Source organism: Coturnix japonica, chromosome 1 (assembly GCF_001577835.2).
Source record: "Coturnix japonica isolate 7356 chromosome 1, Coturnix japonica 2.1, whole genome shotgun sequence".
NCBI classification, from domain to species: Eukaryota; Metazoa; Chordata; class Aves; order Galliformes; family Phasianidae; genus Coturnix; species Coturnix japonica.
Window position 1 is genome coordinate 170,958,522 of NC_029516.1, and position 19,512 is coordinate 170,978,033.

The 19,512-nt window shown below is 37.0% G+C and overlaps 1 protein-coding gene across 11 annotated transcripts in view; it reads left to right on the forward strand.

Annotated features, from left to right (window-relative positions):
• TENM4 (teneurin transmembrane protein 4) overlaps nt 1–19,512 on the forward strand; it is a 1,512,248-nt gene that overhangs the window by 138,865 nt on the left and 1,353,871 nt on the right. The gene's annotated exons all lie outside the window — the stretch shown is intronic.

Sequence of the window (19,512 nt, forward strand, 5' to 3'; positions counted from 1 at the left end):
GACATCCACTACCTCTACATGGCAACCTGTTGCAACGCTTCACAACCCTTAGTTTAAGAAACTTTTTTATCATATCCAATCTAACTCTCCTCTCTTTTAGTTTGAAACCATCTCCCTTTATCCTAAAACTTCTTTCACAGTCTTCTGTGATATCAAACAAAACAGAATAAAGTATCTAATCAGTACATTTTGAGAGAAGCCCAAAATTCCTGTTTGTATTTCAGGGTGAAATTGAAAATTGTTAAAAACAAACAGACAAACAAACAAACAAACAAAAAATCTCCAAGATAAGAGTCTATATACTAGAGTAAGGATTATTTTTTATTATTCTCATTTTCTCTTCATGCAGTGCATGCATCATATATCCAAACACAGGAGAAGACAGTTTGTGATGTGGAACATCTTTGACCAAACCTAGACCTGTTAGTTATTTAGGTTTCCTATTCCCGCATTCATTTTTGAGTTTCTAGATAACAGCTTTACTTTCCATAGTGTACAGATAAACCATGTAACTGAGGTTCAGAAGGTCCTCACCCTCCAGTGCAAACTCGTGATTGCCAAGGGTCAGACTCACGCAGTAGGCTGGAGCTTGTTGTCTTTTAGGCTTAAGTTTAAACCATTAGATTACAGTTACTATCTCTGTGCTACAAGTTCATTAGGCAAAAGCCTTATGTTTACCTTCATATAGCCAGAGATTTTGGGAACCAGGAAACAAAATTAACATCACCAATGTAACTTTCACTTTTACCCTTCCATTCCTTTAGTTACAAATTTCCCTCATTCCCTATCTTTGAAACCCAAATATAAATAATATCTGTGAATATAAACCTTGTCCATCCAGTCATTGTTCAGCTGATTTAGGGTGTGTTACTTTGCCCACAGCAGCTACTGGTGCCATGGAATTAGTGGCTGTGCTTATGATTTGAAAAGGAGGCCATTGCTTCTCAGATAGGTAAGATGACTGCGTGGTTCAAACACAGTGCTTTTTTAAATGGCTATATGTATGCAAATTCACATCTTGTGGGATCTTGGCAAAAAATAAAATAAAATAAAATAAAAATATTTCAAGGCAAAGATTTTTGTCTGTAAAATGTAGGTACAGTATTCTCTAGCTTTGAATGTAGTCCTTAGGGAAACACTGAGAAAAAAAAACACATACATTATCGGGTTCCTAGATCTCAGGTAAATATTTATTAATTTGAATAGGCACAGCAAGCCCATGCAGTGTTCCTCCCTCTGCTTGATTTGTCTGGAAAATCAGTGTGAAGCATAATATATTGTGGTTATGTTATCAGTGCCTATAGGTGCATGGCAGCACTGAGCAGAAACTTTCAAAGATGAAAGAACAGAAGAGCAGATGGTGGTGGATGAATTACAAAACAAGTTGCAGTTGCGTTATTTATGAATGAGCAGCTACTGAAATTATCATGTTCTTATTTTCCCTTTTTCTGATGCATATCAGATAGTTATTGGGGCTTCTCCTGTGTGTATTTTTTTCCCTTTTTTTTTTCTTTTTTTTTTTTCTTTTTTTTTTTCCCCTTTTTGTTTCTTGCTATGTTTGTCTTGCGGCCAACATCTATATTTACCCCTACATACATATTTTCCTTTTCTATTTTTTAACAATATGATCTGTGTCTCAGGAGGAAACGCAATAATAAACGTAGTTACTCCTTAGATTCAACAGCCACAGATCCATTTCCTTGCAGCTCAACCACTCTTCCCCAAGCCTGCACTGTTGCCCTGGGTTTTTGTTACCAAATTGCAGGATCCTGCACTTGATCTTATTGAACTTCATCCCACTGAGCACAGCCTTACAGACTTTTTCTAAACTGTACACCAGAGATGACAGTCATCTCCCTGAATTAGAAAAGAAATAAATAAATTCTTGGGAGATATCTGGTGTTCAGAAGTCTTCTATAAGAACTTTGATAAATGAACATCTTAGTAATTAATCTAATGAAATTCCTAACAAAATGCTATTTTCAACATCTATTTAAGTACCCTTCCTCTGGAAATATTCACATCTACAAGTGAAAAAATTTCATACCTTCAAAGCAGTTTTATTCAGTATTATTAAATAAAATAATATGACAATATAATTGTGTGTATTTATATGATGAAAAAGCCTACTATGATTTGATGTATCTCATTTAGTGTCCAGAGGAAGGAGAAAGAACTTTTCCCTGATTGGTTTAATTTAAAAGGCAGCTTGACTTTCAGTTCCTCCATGTTCACGATACAGTGGATCTAGTTTCTGTGGGGAGAGAGAAAGTACTCGGGGCATCTTCTTTCAATTTCTGGCTATTTTCTTGTCTTGATGAATTTTGAGGAAGAACTCTAAGGGATTGTAGATGACTTAACTCATTAGTCAAGTTAGAGAAAACATCTTTAAATGTCAGATCAGGACAGTCAAGTGCTTCGGTTTCTCACTGAACAGCGCAGATTAGTGCACATTTAAAAACAGCCTGCATGTAATATACAGCTCAGCTATGAATCAAACTCAGCCTCTCTCTTAAAAAAACAAAAAACAAAAAAACAAAAAACAAAACAAAACAAAACAAAACAAAAACCTGCAGGGTAATTTGCACCATGTAGCTTCTTACCAGATCAGATACTCCCTGTTGTCATTCAGCCAACGTAGAGCTGACATAAAGCCTGCACTGGGTGTTAATTTGACAAAGGCAGTCAGTCAAGTGTGTGGTTCTGATCTGAAGCAAGCAGTGCTGCCATCTGCTCTCTAAGTTCATAGGTCTGCTATTAATTGCTATGGATCCACATTGCCAAGCTAATGCAGACAATGTGAACAGAGAAATACACCATATTTGCCTATATAATTCTTTACGTATTTCCAAGGAATCAGAATTATATGACATGAGACTGTTGTTGACTTTTTTAGCAAGGTCAATATACATGTCCTGCTGAACAGCACTTAATAGTTGTGGTGATCTATTCCTAACAATAGAGCAGAGCTTCTCATACTGTCTGATTGATCTGAAAATGGAAGAGAAAGGTCACAAATGTCACTTTGTAGTAAAAAGATCCAGGAGCTTATTGTAAGCCATGTCTAGCTTACATTAGTTTTCTTATCCTCTTGTTATACAGTTTGCTAATTCAATATGAAATCTAACTGCACGATAATGCTCTGAAATTGCATTATCATACTGAGTAACTATCATGGCAATGAGAACAAAATAGAAATGATATTATAGTTTATTATAAGTCTGTCTTGACCTGATTAAAAGCCAGCCAGATCTGCCCTGAGAATAATCCAAAAAATGACACATGCCTCCTCACTGTCCATCATGGGTCATGTCAAGGTTTTAGGCTTAGAGTTGCTGCACAACATTACTAAACAAGAATGAAAAAAAGGAGTGTTATGGAGTCTTAGTACCTGCTGTTCTAACTAAAATAGATGTTCCTTCTTTTCACCTCCTCTGTGAAGTACTGCTGGTATAAGCAAAGCGGGGACTAGCTTGGGTTGACAGCCCTTAATAACACATTCTTATAAAGCAGGATGGTTATGCGCACTCTGCAGAGCTCTGTGCCTGGTCCTCCCCTTTTGCTCCTGTTTATATCTGTAAGTACCTGAACTAAAGTGAAGGTTTTGTTGCAGGCTGACATGATGCCAAGGGTATGTTTTGCATTATATTAGGTATACTTGACCTTTTAAAACCCGCTGATGTTTTTTGGGGGGTCTGATAAATCTAGATAGGATGAGGTCTCATTTGTAGTATCTATTATGTGTGGTCTTTCGGATAGCAGTTTCTAAAAATCTCATCCAGGAGTCAGCTCAGAAAGAATGGGTGAGTTCACTGCAAAAGGGAGCTTGGAACTGAAATTTTGCTGTGTGTATAATGACTCGAGAGCAAATAAAAAAGTTATCTTACTAGATAGCATGGAAGTGTGTAGAATGCAGTAGTACATAGTTTGAAACTGTCCAGAATGCTCTCACATAATCAGTAAATGAAGAATTTCCATTAGCTCAACCACCGCTAGAGAAGCAAGAGGGAATATGGTTTGCGAACCATAGAACCAAGTAGGTCTAAGCTTGTTATGTCTTTACACATTTTTTATTTTTTCTTCTGGTAGATGTGCATCAAGATCTCACCGATGAGGCCAGTAGCTCTGATAAATATCTTTTGGTTTGTTCTCAGTTACATCTGCCTTTTCCTAAACTTGTTGTTCTGGCAATCTGTAAACTTTCACTTAGTGGTTAGTATGACCATATTTTTCTCCTTTGTAATTGTAAATGAGTAGAACAAAGTAAACCATTATTTCTCATTAACTATCCCTTCTTGAAAATTACACTTTCAACTTTTGCCATTGTTACCAATCATTGCCATTGTTACCTCAAATCATGATCTAGACAATGAGAAGCAATGCATCCTCAGAAAGTTTGCTCCAACACAAAATAGTAGAGGCTGGAAGGTGAGAACTGGTGTAGCAATGTTTCTATATCTGTAAGCGAATATCAGGATCACTAACACCTGAAGAAGACTATGGGTCTATGCATCCCAGAGTCCTGAAGAAATTGGCTCAAGTAGTCACCAAATCAAATTCCATGATACTTGAAACATCTTGGAAGTCAGGTAAAGTCCCAGGTGACTTGAAAAAAAAGCAATATCAAACCCATTTTGAAGAAGAGTAGAAATGGCAACCTAGGAAAGTACCTCTGTTCCAGGGAAGATCATGCAACTGATCCTCCTGAAATCTATGATAAGGCACATGGAGGAGAAAGAGGTGATAAGGAATAAACAGCATGGCTTCACCAAGGGAAGGTCCTGCCTTATCAACCATGTGGCTTTCAGTGTTGAAGTAACTGCATTAGCAGACAAGAAAAGAGCCACTGATGTCATCTCTCTGGACTTCAGTAAGGCTTTAGAGATGTTCCCTCACAACATTCTTCTCTCCAAACTGGAAAGATATGGATTTGATGGATGGACTGTTAAATGGATCAAGAATTGGTTATACGATTGTTCCCAGAAAGTAGTGGCCAATGGCTCAATATCTGCATGAAGATCAGTGACAAGTGATGTCCCCCAGAGATCAGTGCTGTGACCAGTGCTCTGCAAGATCTTCGTCATTGACATCAGTAATCAAATCAAGTGGATCCTCAGCAAGTTTGTAGATGGCATCAAGCTGTATGCTGTGGTTGATGTGCTTGATGTGATGCCATCAAGAGAGACCTAGACAGGCTTGAGCAGTGGTCCCAGGAGAATATCATGAGGCTTAACAAATCCAAATGCAAGATCTTGCACCTGGGTCATAGCAACCCCCATTATCAGTACAAGATGATGAAAGAATGAATGGACACAGCCCTGCCCCTCTGTTCAGTCTTGTAGAGCCACATCTCATGCACTATTACTATTCTTCCCTGTACATAAGGCATGGACTGTGGAACAAATCCACAGAAGGGTGATAAAGATGGGGGACTGGAACATCTTTCATACAAAGAGAAACTGAGACAGTTGGCACCGTTCAGCCTGGAGAAGAGAAGGCTTGAGAAGAAACCTATGAATGTGTGTATTTGTTGGATGGAGTAGAGAAGATGGCACCGGACTTCTGCTTGTTTTGTTTGTGTTTGGGCAAAAAATGAAGAAAATCAGTTTATGTATAAGAAAGAAACCATCTTTCAGGGTCTACCAGAGAGGCTGCAGTGTGTCCTGCACTGGAGATACTGAAAACCTGACTAGATGATGCCCTGAGAAATTTGATCTAGCTGACTCTTGTTGAAGTTATTTCTAGGACCAAATAGTCACCAGAGATGCCTTCATCTTCAGTCACCCCATGACTCCATGATCACGCTGTTCCTCCTTGCTGACATCTGCACAAATGACAATGGTTTTCAATATGTTTCATTATTAAAGACTCATAAGAAAACTAATTGTGTTTCAGACACTGAAGAAAATATTTAATAATGTCAATTACAAGTTGATCACCTTCACTCCAAAAAGAGCTATGTCTTCAGCTCAATTATTTTTGGGGCAGCAGCCAACTTAATTAATTGTCTCTTCCTTATAAACACACAATTAATGATAGCAATGACAAGCACATTATACTTTCAGTACCCTAGAAATCTTAAAATAATCAGTCAATAATTCAAGGATGAACACATTATCTGTAAGGTTACATCTTCGTACTTGCTATATGATCTTTGTGAAGTAAAATCTTTGTGAAGTAAAATCACTAGAACTTTAGAGCTTTTTACACTTGGCAAATCTATTTTTGAATAAAATAAAATGGTTGGACTTCAAATTTGGTGTTTTCAAAAGGAAAAGGAAAGAAAAGAAAAAGAAAAAAAGGAAAAAATATTGTCTGATCATGGTCTTTGGGTTACCCTTTTGTTTTCCAAGTGGTAGTCAGAGTCCTTAGTTGAGGACATTATGATCTTTATCTGCTCCCCTACTGCTTCCTTTCCAGCCGTGAATATACCTATACTTATCTGTATCTATCAAGATTGAATTTCATCCAGCTAGCCCTAATATAAACTCAAGTCTGCCCCCAATTTTTAATCTAGATGGAATTATTTAATTGACTGCACTAGAAAATTAAGTTATAATATAGCTTCACATGTGCCTATCTGAAGCATGGGTGCATGCATCAGAACTGTTGTGTTGAATCCAACCGTTATGAAATGAACTAACCCCTTATGAAGCTATCTACAAATGCACTTTTTTATTAGAAACATAAATCTGATAGATTCTGACAGCTTGACAGCCTTTTGTGTAAACCCCAGCTGGAACCTGCTTTACTTCCTTATTTTGTTATCAGTTCATTAATTATTTTTGCAACGTTAAATCTGACTGACTTGAGGAGGTGATAATCACGATTAATTAATTAAAGGTGATTATATAGCTCACCTGTTATTACACAAATTTTGTTTATAGTGAAGACTGGAAGGTTTTTATTATGTAGTTTCACCCTGAGGTAGTCCAGGTTGTCAGAGGCATCTCTTTATAAACAACAGTACAAAATACTGAATGTTGTTGTCAGACAAAAGCACAAGGAGAATATTAGAATGTGGGTTTTTAACGCATGGTCATTGCTATATCACCCAGGAATATCTGCATAATTTATAAAACGTTTGAGAAAAATCAGAATACAGGTATCGAATAAAAAGAAACAAATGTGAGTTTTCAGAAAATAACTTTATAATAAAACTTAATTTTAGCAGTAAAATGGTAATTCATTCTTGTGTACTATTTCTGATTTTAGTGTGCTTTGATAATACAATGTTTTTGTGGTATTATAATTATTAAATAACCTGATGCTTACTACCAATCATAAAAGTTATGCAAAATGATTGCCAAAAACTGACCTGTAAAAAAATAAAAATAAAAAAAAAAATTGTATTTTTGCATGGCCTTAAATAGCAGGTGCTTACAGATATGTGAAAGCTGAGATTCTTCACGGCTGGGTAATACCTATGCAAGTGGTTTGCAGTCATAGATTTAAACAAGAAAAGATGCAAGCCAACTAAGATCAAAAAACAAATGATCAAAACGGTATTTGTGTCTGCACTCCTCTTTTTACTCATGAAAATCTTTAGTAGTATTTAAATGCTACAGATCATTTCCACAGAGGCTTAAAATATTCCCCAAGAGTTAAATGCACAGTTAGTCCTGACAGTACTGCAAAGCTGTGACATTGCAGAATATAGTTGTCTAGTCATGTCCACTTACTCCTGTTGGAACACAATTAAGGCTTCTCTGCTCTTTCACTTCTGCAGAAATGCCTTTCATTTTCCCCTTTATCTCCTGTCACTTGCATTGATTTGGCAATGCAAAGGGGATTCAAACCACCTGGGCATTTATTAATGCTGGGTAAACAGAAGTTTGAACGCCTTTGTGAATGTACTACTGAACCCTGTTTATTGTGATTATGCTGGCTTTTTGTCAAAAATGCTTCTGTTGGCAAGAATATCTACAGAAATCTCAAACACTGTAAATTACAATGATAACAAACTTTCCTGAGAAAATCAACTTTGAGAATTCTGCTCTGAACACACTGAAAACTGAAGATACATATTTTAATGAGAGTGGTGAGGTCCTGGAACAGGCTGCCCAGAGAGGTTGTGGATGCCCCGTCCTTGGAGGTGTTCAAGGCCAGATTGGATAGGGCAATGGGCAACCTGATCTAGTAATTAGTGGAAGTTTGGTGACCCTGCCAGGCAGGAGAATTGGTACTTTATGGTCCTTGAGGTCCCTTCCAACCCAGGTCATTCTGTGATTTTGTGATTCTGCAATAGTGCATTTTACTGAACCACTGCAAATTTTTGCAACTGGAACAAGATGTTATGGTGGTTACCATATGGTTGATAGATCCAACATATAGCGTCTCTTCTGTCTAAATCTATTAGTCTACTGAAATATACTAGTTGTTGGCATAAATCATACTCTGCACATAGGATGTGACTTGAGTTCTAATCTTAAGAAATGAGAAATATTTGATACTTTTGTATTCTTATGAGAAGAAGCTTTAGCTATAAGAATAAATAATAATTGTGAACATCAGATGCTAATAAGTTGAAGTGTCAGCATTCATACTGATAGACAAATTGTCCAGAACAAGCAAGCCTGAACAGTTCCCAAATATCATAAATAAATAAACAAATAATTACATCCCAATTATTGACTTAGATTGCTTAAAAGGAAAAAATGATAATTTAAAAAAAAAGAGCATTTCTCATGTCCTTTCTCCTTCCTTCTGTAAATTATGCAGCTCAATAGGAGAATTTTGTTCTCACAGCTTATCTAGCCTCGATGAATGCAACTTAATTAATAAATTCACTTTCACAGTTTCAGTATAATGTACCAACATCTGTAAATTTATAGGTGAAAAAAAAATGGGAAAAGAGATAGGTGAGAATTTAAAGGGGAAAAAAAGGATACTGCTATAATAAAATGTAGAGACTTGTCTGAACATGTCTGTAAGTGCCCAAACTGAAGAGAAACTGAAGATATTGTCTCATGTTTTGCAGGCAAATCCATTCTGAAAAGAAAAAAAAAAAACAAACAAAAAAACCAACAAATCTCAGTTAACTAGACCTACATCTCCTGGGATTTAACCTTTTATGAAAGCACATTAACTGCTTTAGTCAAAGATCATTAATCATGTTATTTCTGGTAAAGCTTGGCATCTGCATACATGTAGTCCTCAAACTGGCCATTAAGAACAGTCAAATATTCAAGAGGCAACACAAAATAAAGTAATTATTTGTTTTGGACATTGCTTTCATGATCAGGTGTTATCATTAAATACAAAATTTACCATTATCACTTGAAAGGGTAGTTTAACAACAGTGTAACTCATTTCTCATAAAGCAGCTGTTTACCAACATCTCATCACGTAAAAGAGAATAGTGCAGAAGTCTGCACAATGGTGTCCTAAAAAGAATATGATATGTTAGGTGTTCAGAAAAGAACTCCTTTGTTCTGTAGCAGCATTCATTAATGCTTCCAAGACCTTGAGTGCTGAGGACTCGTTCAAGAGTGGGAACAACTGCACCATCAGGGACCCAATCTTGTGCTAACAGATGCCTACTCAAGTAGACTGGAAGTTCAAAGATCTCCATACTTCCTTTGTCAGTATTATTACTCACGCAACAGCGTAATTATGATTCCATTTAAAAAGTCGCCACAGTCCTCTGTTGTGTATTTGTTCATGTCAACAGAAGTACCTAGCACTTGCTTTAACAGAAAAAGAAAAAAAAAAGTTAATAAGCATAGTGACAGGTTAAATAATAGACCTTAGGGGCAAAAAAAAGGCAGTCATCAAGTCAATTAAGATAAATAACTTTATTCATGAACCATACCATAGGATGCAGCAGAGATGAAGTTGGTTGGAGCTGTCTTAAAACCATCACTGTTCCTAAGGAGGACATTGCTTTCTCATTACCAAGTTCCCTTGACAGCCAACATCTAATGAATACTTTGATATATTACTGAAGTGAATTATTAGAATCTAAATTACAGAAGGATAAAATGCCTTGACAAGCATCTGCTTCTGTGAGGTTTATAGAGCTAAGTCCCTAGTGAAGAAAAGAGAACATGGTCTCCTTTCTAACACAGTCAACCTTCACTATCAGAAGCTTCCAAATTAATAATTATTTAACCACTGAACAATTATGACAGATGATTAATTGATCATGAGGATCCAGTTCTCATGGTGCTATTAATCAGTATGTCACCATGCAGAAAGAGAAGGTAAGCAATCTGTATCTGTTCCAAACCATGTATGGAACACATTACTCAGTCAGCGTTAAAAGGTCATTGTGCAGCTGAAAGCAGGATGAGCAGACTTAGCTAGATTGATGAGAGAGTCTTATTTTGTATATTTATTACCAAGGAAAAGATGCCAGTCAGTCTGTACAAACTCTGTAAGTAGCTGGCTTACCAAAATAAAATGCTAAGAAAAGAGCAGGTTGCTGAACTGTCGAAAGTATTTTAGTCTCCTATTGTTCAAGGATGACCAAATGTATTCGAGTTAAAGATATTTTCCACTCTCACATTTGTGGATTTTTTATTTTTTTTTTTAATTTTTTTAATTTTTTAATTTTTTTTTTTTTTAAGCTATAGAAGTATTTTGAAGATGTATCCTATGGACACAATAGGCCTTTCACCTCCTTTCCCATGATTATTATGCAACTCATTGCATGCTGCTCAAGTGGGGAGAAGTCTGGCAAAGGACTGCAAGAAAAGGAATGTGTTGTAGGGTTCCTCTACTTCCACAAGTTTCTGCAGTTGTGTCCCAATGGGAGAAAGCATGGAGGGCATGGAACTTTAGGACAGCTTCATCTCCTCACTCCTTCAAGCTTCTTAGGTATATCTTTGCACAACAAAATTACTGTGCAAAGAGCTTGATCTTAAAGCTGACCAAGTCATTCATATTGAAGTATGCTTTCTTAGTGTGCCTAAGCTAACACAGCACAGCACCATCTGATAATACCAGAGGGAAAAATAACAGAACAGTGAAATCACTGTGATATCAGTTTTACTTCTCAGTACAAAGTATATACAGATATCACTGATAGCAAGTAAATATGGCACTACTATAGCTGTAGTTTGATATTATAAACTACTAGGATGAATACATTTTCTCTTTCAGTGGTCACGTTATCAGAGGACCATATGAGCATCGCATCTGTTTTATGTTGCTGTAATGAAATGCACAGGACCTAATCCACCACTTGGTTACTCCAATCTGATACCACTGAAACTGTTAATATTACAGTAATGAAATCAGAAAAGTGAAGGAGAGATTGTTGTATTTTCCTGGAGAAAATAAAATCGCTAAGTATTTTTGAGCTTTCCCCAGTTCTTCTCGTTCCCTTTAATGCAGACATAAATTTTGCAGGTTAAAAATAATTGATTCAGAATGAAACACAGTCATCACACATTCATTGTTGATAATAAATATAGAGCAGCTGTAAGTTATTTTTATAAGAAATTATTACAAGCACATTGCTAACATTGCTAATATTATGTTAGGAACTCATAAAGGAACTAACTTACTTTTGCTTGGTATGCTGCTAGGATATGGAAGTGAAGATGCAGCTTTCAAGTACATAACGCTTTTCTGAAATAGACATAGAGAAAGCTGCATCAGAAAATGTAACACAAAACATTTTACTGTGTAGAGCAATGAACTAGACAAGAATAGCCCATTTTTAGTAATCTGTGGATAGCTTAAATTTAGATGCTTCTGAATAACAGCTATTTTGAGAGGTTCTACAATTCGAAAGTCAGAATAAAATATTTGTAGCTTTGGAAAAAAAATGACTATGATTCTTTCCAAAATAAGCCTTTAATTGGAAGCCTTTCCAAAATAAGCTCTCAGTTGGAAAACAACTTGATAGCTATGTAAATGTTTAGAAAACAGGAGTCCTGTTTGCTGATTATTTTCTAAAGGGCAACAGTGTTCACGTCCTTCCTTTCTTGCTAGAGGCAAGTTTATTTGAAAGAAGAAAAGTTACAGCTTATATTCCACCCAATTTCATAATCCTTTTAAAACATCACCAACTGAGATGTCAGAAACCCAGGGTGATGTGGCTTCAGGTAGAGTATAAACAGCAGGAACAAATGAACTTTTAAAAAGCTGAGGTGCTGGTTTCCTGCATCTCAATTTGCCCCTTTCTGGAATGGAGCATTACTTCTCCACTATACCTATGTATTGTGTATATGTATATGTGTATGTGTATGTGTGTGTGTATGTGTGTGTGTATGTGTGTGTGTATGTGTGTGTGTATGTGTGTGTGTGTGTATGTATGTGTGTGTGTGTGTATGTGTGTGTGTGTGTATGTGTGTGTGTGTGTGTGTATGTGTGTGTATGTGTATGTGTATGTGTATGTGTATGTGTGTATATGTGTATATGTGTATATGTGTGTATGTGTGTATGTGTGTGTGTGTGTATGTGTGTGTGTGTGTGTATATGTTTGTTTGTGTGTTATTTTTTTCTGATAAGCACCTGAGGGGGGCATTTAAATTTAATATGATCCAGGTTCAGCACTCATCTTGGTGATAGTAAAACAGGTGTGGATTAGAATGAAGACAGGACTTGATTTGTGAGATCCTGTCTCTCAGCATCTGCTAGCCAAATTACCAGCTAATCATCTGTGAAAAAAAATGCCTTGTTTTGACAAGGAGTGTGTTTTGTCACCTGTGGAAATTGCCTTCTGAAATCCATAGCCTGGAGCCCAAACCTCTGCAGAAACTGAAAGGAGAAATCTCTATTACCAATCCCTTCTGGTCCAAATTCAGATAATTGAAGGATAAAGAGTTGAAAAACTCCCTGGGTTTTATTTGCTGTGAAGGTAGCATTTGTTAACATCCATGAAGGAAAATATCTTCCCTATGGGGAGAAACACAGGAAACTTAGTTTTGGCCAAACTGAGGCATTCTGTTCTGTCCATTGCCCATCCTGGCTGGGCAGGAGGCTGTTCTGGTCCACAAGCCAGGCTACACTGATGCTAATGAGCCCTGCAGAGAGAGCAAAGTTATGAAACGTATTTGAAAGGTCTCTGGGTTGGATCTGATTTGTCCATTCCTGGCATGGAACGTGAGTAATGTTGTTGTATAGCTGCCTCTACCTCGCTGTGTGCACATGTCTAGAGATTTGAAGAGTTTAACAGGATTCTCTAAGGGTTTAGATGTTTGTGAGCAAAACTGGAACAAGAAGGATTTAAAAACAAGAGAATAAACAGCAACAATATCAACAGAACCATGAAAATCTGAAACTTAACACTCACTGTTTCTAATAGGAGAGGCTTCATAATTTTATATGAAACTAATATCTTCCCTCAAGCACCTGTTATTATCCACTGCCAAAGAAAACATACTTTACTAGATTATTTAGAAGAAGTTTCTGTGTCTTCTCTATTGGTTGTAAGCTCTTTCATCTTTACAGATATCAGTGTGTGTGAAGGGCAAGATAAATAGAAAGGGAATTTCACATCTTATTAAGAAGCAGCAGTATCAAATCTTTCCTCAGCAGTTTATTTTGTCCTGTACTTTTCTTCCTATCTGCCACTCGTGCTGAACAAGTGGTCCAGGTCATGGTAGTGCTTATGCTGAATGAGAAGTAGCAGCGACATCACAAGCCCACGGTACTGCAGAGGAAAGCAAAGAGCAAATTCAAGAATATTGCTGTGAAGTACACAGTCCCAGTATTTCAGGCAAGTGAAAATGTGAAAACACAAAAATACAGAGAAAAGGAACCACCTATGAAAAGTATTACCTTGCTTAAGTTGGGTAGATACTGATCAAACTAATTGTGTGAGTAACAGCAATTTGTAAATTATTTAGCTAGGCTTTTGAGAGTTGTATTCTCCAACACAAGCTTGTGGGTTGATGTGGAAATCACTTTGGCATAAATACATTCCTTATTTAGCATATGTCTGGAGTACTGTGTCCAAGCCTGGGGCTTCGAGCAGAAGGACGCAGAGCTGTTGGAGTGAGTCCGGAGAGTGGCGATGAAGATGCTTAGAGGGATGGAACACCTCTGGTAATGAAGAAAGGTTGAGGGAGTTGGGCTTGTTTAGGTTGGAGAAGAGAAGGATCCAGAAAGACCTCCTTGTGACCTTCCACTACTTGAGGGAGCTCATAAAAAGAAGGGAGACTGACTTTTTACATAATCAGATAGTGATACTTGGAATGTGTTTAAAAGAGAGGAAGTTTAGGCTAGATGTTTGGAAGAAATTTGTTACTCAGAGGGTGGTGAGGCACTGGCACAGGCTGCCTGGGGAGGTTGTGGGTGCTTCATCCCTGACATGTCCAGGTTGGACAGGGCCCTGGGCATCCTGATCTGGTGGGAATTGGCGGGGAATTGGAACTGGATGGACTTTAAAATGCATTCCAACGTAAGGCATCCTATGATTCTATGTCTCTTGTAAGAATGGATGTTTCTTTCCAGAGCTAGAGGTCAGGTAAGGTATCACTTCAGGTTTTGGGACATTTTCTTGCTGAGCTTCTCACTGAAAGTTTACTTATTGTTGAAAACTTTAATAGGAAATGTCCTTGCTAAAAGTGACAGGATGTCTATAATGTTCAGAGAACCATTTACAACTAGGGACCTCTGTAGGGGACTGCATTGTCAGGCTCAGCAGGTTTCACAGGAGCAGCCAGCTGCTTTTACTTGTCACACCTCTATCTCTTAACTGAAGTAGGAAGGTCTGCATGTGACATCAGTATGAAACCACTGTTTGCAAAGAAAACTGCTTGAAAATACTAGAGAATTCATCTCAGTAGAGCAGTTTTGCAGAAGGTAATTTAAGCAATGAGACTGATTTAATTTATTGGCCATGAAGAGAAGATTACTATGGGTTTAGCAAAGAATATTCTTGGCCAGCAAGAATGGACTGTACGCAATGACTTTTATTGTTACAAATATTTCTCAGTTTCAGTTTAATTACGTAATTTATTTTAAGTAAACATCTGCACAAAAACCTCTATTACGGATAAAATCACCTTTACTTAAAATTAAAATTTAATATAAAATAATTGTCTGTAATTAACCTGAGATTGCTTTCAAACCAATTCCCCACTTCACCCCTAAATGATTACTGGATTAAAAAAAAAGGAAGGAGTTTATAATTCTCAACTATTAATTGTTATTACATTTTAATTTAAATACAAATAGCTGGTATTTATTTAACACAGAATAACCAGAACTTGCTTACTCTATATTTTAGATGCCTAGTTTTTTAAAACACACAATCTGTATACTAAATTTCTGTTGTCTTCAGACCCAAATTATTATATAGTGTGGCTCTACTTCACTCCAGAGGCTGCTATGCTTCACTGAGGTGCAAACTATGGAAAGAATAGGAACAGACTTGCATGACTGACATACTTGCCTATGGTCCCAAGATAAAATTAAGACCTTCAACTTCTCTGTTTTAAAAATATCACTGTTAGTATAAGTATAACAATAATAATAATAATAATACAGTGCTTCCCGAAGTCAGCAGAATGTATTTATTTATTTATTTTTCAGGGACTCACTGGATGAAAGTGTACATAAATACTGGAGTTGTAGATGTTTGTACAGTTAAAACACTTTATTTCTAACTGTGAGATCTGAAGTAAAACTCATTTGCAACAAGTATGTTTTAGCACCATCTAGCTGTCCAGATAGGTAAATCATTACCTCTGTATCACAAATGAAAAGTGATTCTGTCCTGGGGAGGAAACAAAAGGGAAACAAAACCAAACAAAACTATACTTTTAATTTAATTTTATTTTTTTTCATCCTCAAAGTGGTTGCAGAAGACAGAATAGTAACTTCTGCAATTGAAATAGCTTCAAAAATTATATATCTGCATTTGACCAATGTTAAATGTATTAACCCTCAGACTAGTGCCTGTGTCTTGCTATAGGGTGAATGATGGCATGTCAGCAGGTTGCCTCTCAGAGTTGCAAGGATTCAGTAAATATGAATGAAATGAAATAGTTATAAACATAAAACAGTATGGCAGCCCAAGCCATGATGTTGTTTTGGCAAGTACATTCAGCGTGTGCCTTTGGAGTGTGGTCTCTGATCCACACAAATAATTTGAAGTAGCTCATTATTACATTCTGGTATAACTGGAGGCATTCAGGTGCCTGGGGGCATTCAAGGTCAGGCTGGATGTGGCTCTGGGTTGCCTGGTCTGGTGGATGGTGACCCTGCACATAGCAGAGGGGTTGAAACTGGATGATCATTGTGGTCCTTTTCAACACAGGACATTCTATCACTCGGTGAACTTTATTTTGTCTGAAGCCCTCCTGAAATGGCATAGTGGAGAGAAAGAAGGAAGTGTTACAACCGTGTTGCAGCTGCTGTGTTTGAGGATTAGGTTTCCTATTAAGTACCTTCCTGTTAGCTCTATCAATATAACATTATAACCCCTTTAGACTAAGAAGTTTGGGAAAGCATTTGTTACAGATGCATCTAAGATCAGTGCCTTAAAGTTTTGTCTATCTTGTCAATGTCAAAGATAAGTTTAGAAAAAAAGAAAAAAAAAGAAAAAAATCCATAAGATGAGCAGCAAACACTCACATTGAAGACAGTGGCCGGGTCTTCAGACGGCTGGGTCAGAGATGCATCCCCTTCTATTGTCTATAAAAATTGCCTATCGTTGCTCACACTGGGATATATTGTAGGCTACATGTCTTGCTTGTAGTGTAGAACTTTTGAGGAAGGAGGGAATTTAAGATGAACACAAATTAAGCTAATTAATTTCAAATGACAATCACATATTAAAAAAAAAAAAAAAAAAAAAAGATTGGAATTAAATAGAGCCAGCAGGTGAATGAAGCTGGCTTACACAAATGCTGCCTACTGTGAATGTTCTTCTGTGGAGTTTTTCTGCTGATTTGAGAATCATAATCTTAATAGATTTGGGTCCTGATCAAAAGCCCACTGTGTGTAGTGGGAGTTCCTAGAGACTCAGACGGTCTGGGCTGCCTCCTATCATTCACATGTCTCCCAAGTATTTATTCTAATTTAATCATGAAATTGCATGTTCAGTACAGGGACCTGGCTGCAAAATATCTCTGAGGTATCTCTTCAGGCATATATGAAACCAAACAGTGAATTTGCAGATAGTTGCAAAATGGGTCACTCAATTCAAATCTGTGTCATTTTACCTCTGGTTAAGTACACATTTACACATTTCTTTCTTTTTTCTTCTTCTTCTTTTTTCTTTGTTTTTCTTTTTTTTTCTTCCTATTTTTTTCAATTCAAAGAAAGGTTCTATGAAATTGCAAATAGCAGCTATAAATTAGTTCTTTCTTCTTATACTCCTCCACAAAACAACAGTAAATGAGATGCAGTGGAGCTTTCAGTGCTGAATGATGTCTTTGGCCAGAGCTGGCTTCTTGGTACATTCCTCAGCACAGAAGTAGTTTATACAGCTCTGGGTTTCAGCTGTTCAGGTGAATCATTGGAAAACAAAAACAAAAAACCAAAAAAGCATGCAAATGAAAAAACAGCCATCTTCTTCCTTGGTGAGTAAAGAGAGGTAACTCTCGTATCAATTAGATGAGCTTGGGATCAAGACCTGTGGTCTTTCTTTCTACTGGTATTTCTTTTTGATCCCATATTTCCTTTCAAGAAAATCATTTTTGTCTGAATGCCTTGGTAGGGACATTTTCTTTATGGGTTTATTTGGATGCTGTTTTGATTGCCTTTTATTCTCATTCCTCATTTACACCACCAGATCTCTTTGACTATGCTGTGTCTTCATTTGCAGAGCAGGGGCAATTCCTATTGTTGTTTGGCAGTAGTTTGTTTCAGCTGTAGGTTTGCCTTATCAATAGATGATAGTTCCTTGAATTTAGCTGTGATTTGGGTGTTAGATTACAAACACAAACACCATATATAGGGTTGAAAGTACAATTATTCTGAAGATAAATCATATTAATTATACGGTGCCTTGAATAGCTGTCAAGGTGGCATGATTCTTCTTTGCCTTTAAAAATAAACTTCACACCAATGGTACTGTTTGCTCAGGTTAACTGATTTACAGTTATTTCACAAGAAGATGTGGGATTTGAGCCTTGTACAGGTAACCGATCCAATTGTCCTTTAAACAAAATGATTTTCATTCATCGTAGAATCAGAGAATGGCTGATGTTGGAAAGAAGGTCCTCCAGTCCAATAAATGTGTTTACATAAGGTGCTCAGTTTTTGAAGATCTCAAAGGAGAGCACTCCACAACCTCTCTGGGCAACCTTTGCCAGTGCCACAGCACAGAAGTTCCTCATGGTATTTAGATGGAACCTCCAGCATTCTAGTTTGTGCTCATTGCCTCTTGTCCCAGCTCTGGGCACCACTGACAAAAGCCTGACTGCCCTCATAAAACTTTCCTTCAGAGATTCATGGACATGAATGGGATACTCTGAGTCTCCTTTTCTCCAGGCTGAAAAGCCCCAGCTCTCTCAGTCTCTCCTCAATAGCAGAGGCATTCCAGGCTTTCAGTCACCATGGTGGCTTTACATGGGACCAAATTCCTTCATGATAAATTATTGTCCAAAAAGAAACACCAAGACTATGTGAAGCTTACAGTAAGATCTCAACCATAGCAATCTGTGCTTTCATTTATGCCAGCTCCATCTCTAGGGTGTTTGATACATGTTCATCCCTGAAAATTTTGTCTGAAAAAACCCCATCTCCATGGAGTCCTTAACATTTCTTAAAAAGATAAGATCTTCAGATATAAAGGCTTTAGAGAGTCAGCAAGAGAATACAGAAAGGAAAAAAGAAAAATGGGTCAGATCCATCAATTGGATGCTATACACGTGATGTAAAAACTAGATCCAATTTTGAAACTTATTTTATTTGCTGTATATGTGCAGTGTATTTTAATAATCTCCTCTCTGTAGAAGCTGTTATCGAGCAGAAGTTCTCTGCTGTCAGGATAACTATAGGATTATAGATACTCAGAATGCATATAATGTCAAATTCTTCAGCCACTAAAATGTCATGCCTGAGGCATTACAAGGCTCATTCATTTCAAATTTGGTAATTCACACTGTTGCACTGCATTTAACAGAATTTCACCACATCATCTTGGAATTTTGTTACAGCAGCAGGTTTCAGAGAGCAGAACTTACACTGTAAATTATCCTGATTTACTGAAGGTTACTGCATGATGAAAGAAGGCAGCGTAGTTAACAGAGCACCTGTTATGCAGAACGGAGAGCTACTGGGCATATCTTTCCTGGGCACTGAACCAAGAAATGACCGATATTTTGTATAGGAAAATGCTATTTATATAATGGAAATGTTCTTCCAACACTTTAAGAAAGCCAGATAAATCCTGTATCTAAATATGAGGCCATGTTCTTCTTTTGGGAATGGGGGAAAGGGCAAGCCAGTTAGTGACAGATTGTCAAACCAGCAAAAACACCGAAGTTCATGGCTTTTATAGGTTGAAGAGATTAATCTTTAAATAACATTCATATTTATCATCCTCATGCTGTTAATCTGGTGCAAGGGAAATCATTAAAGTAAACATTCATCTAGGTAATA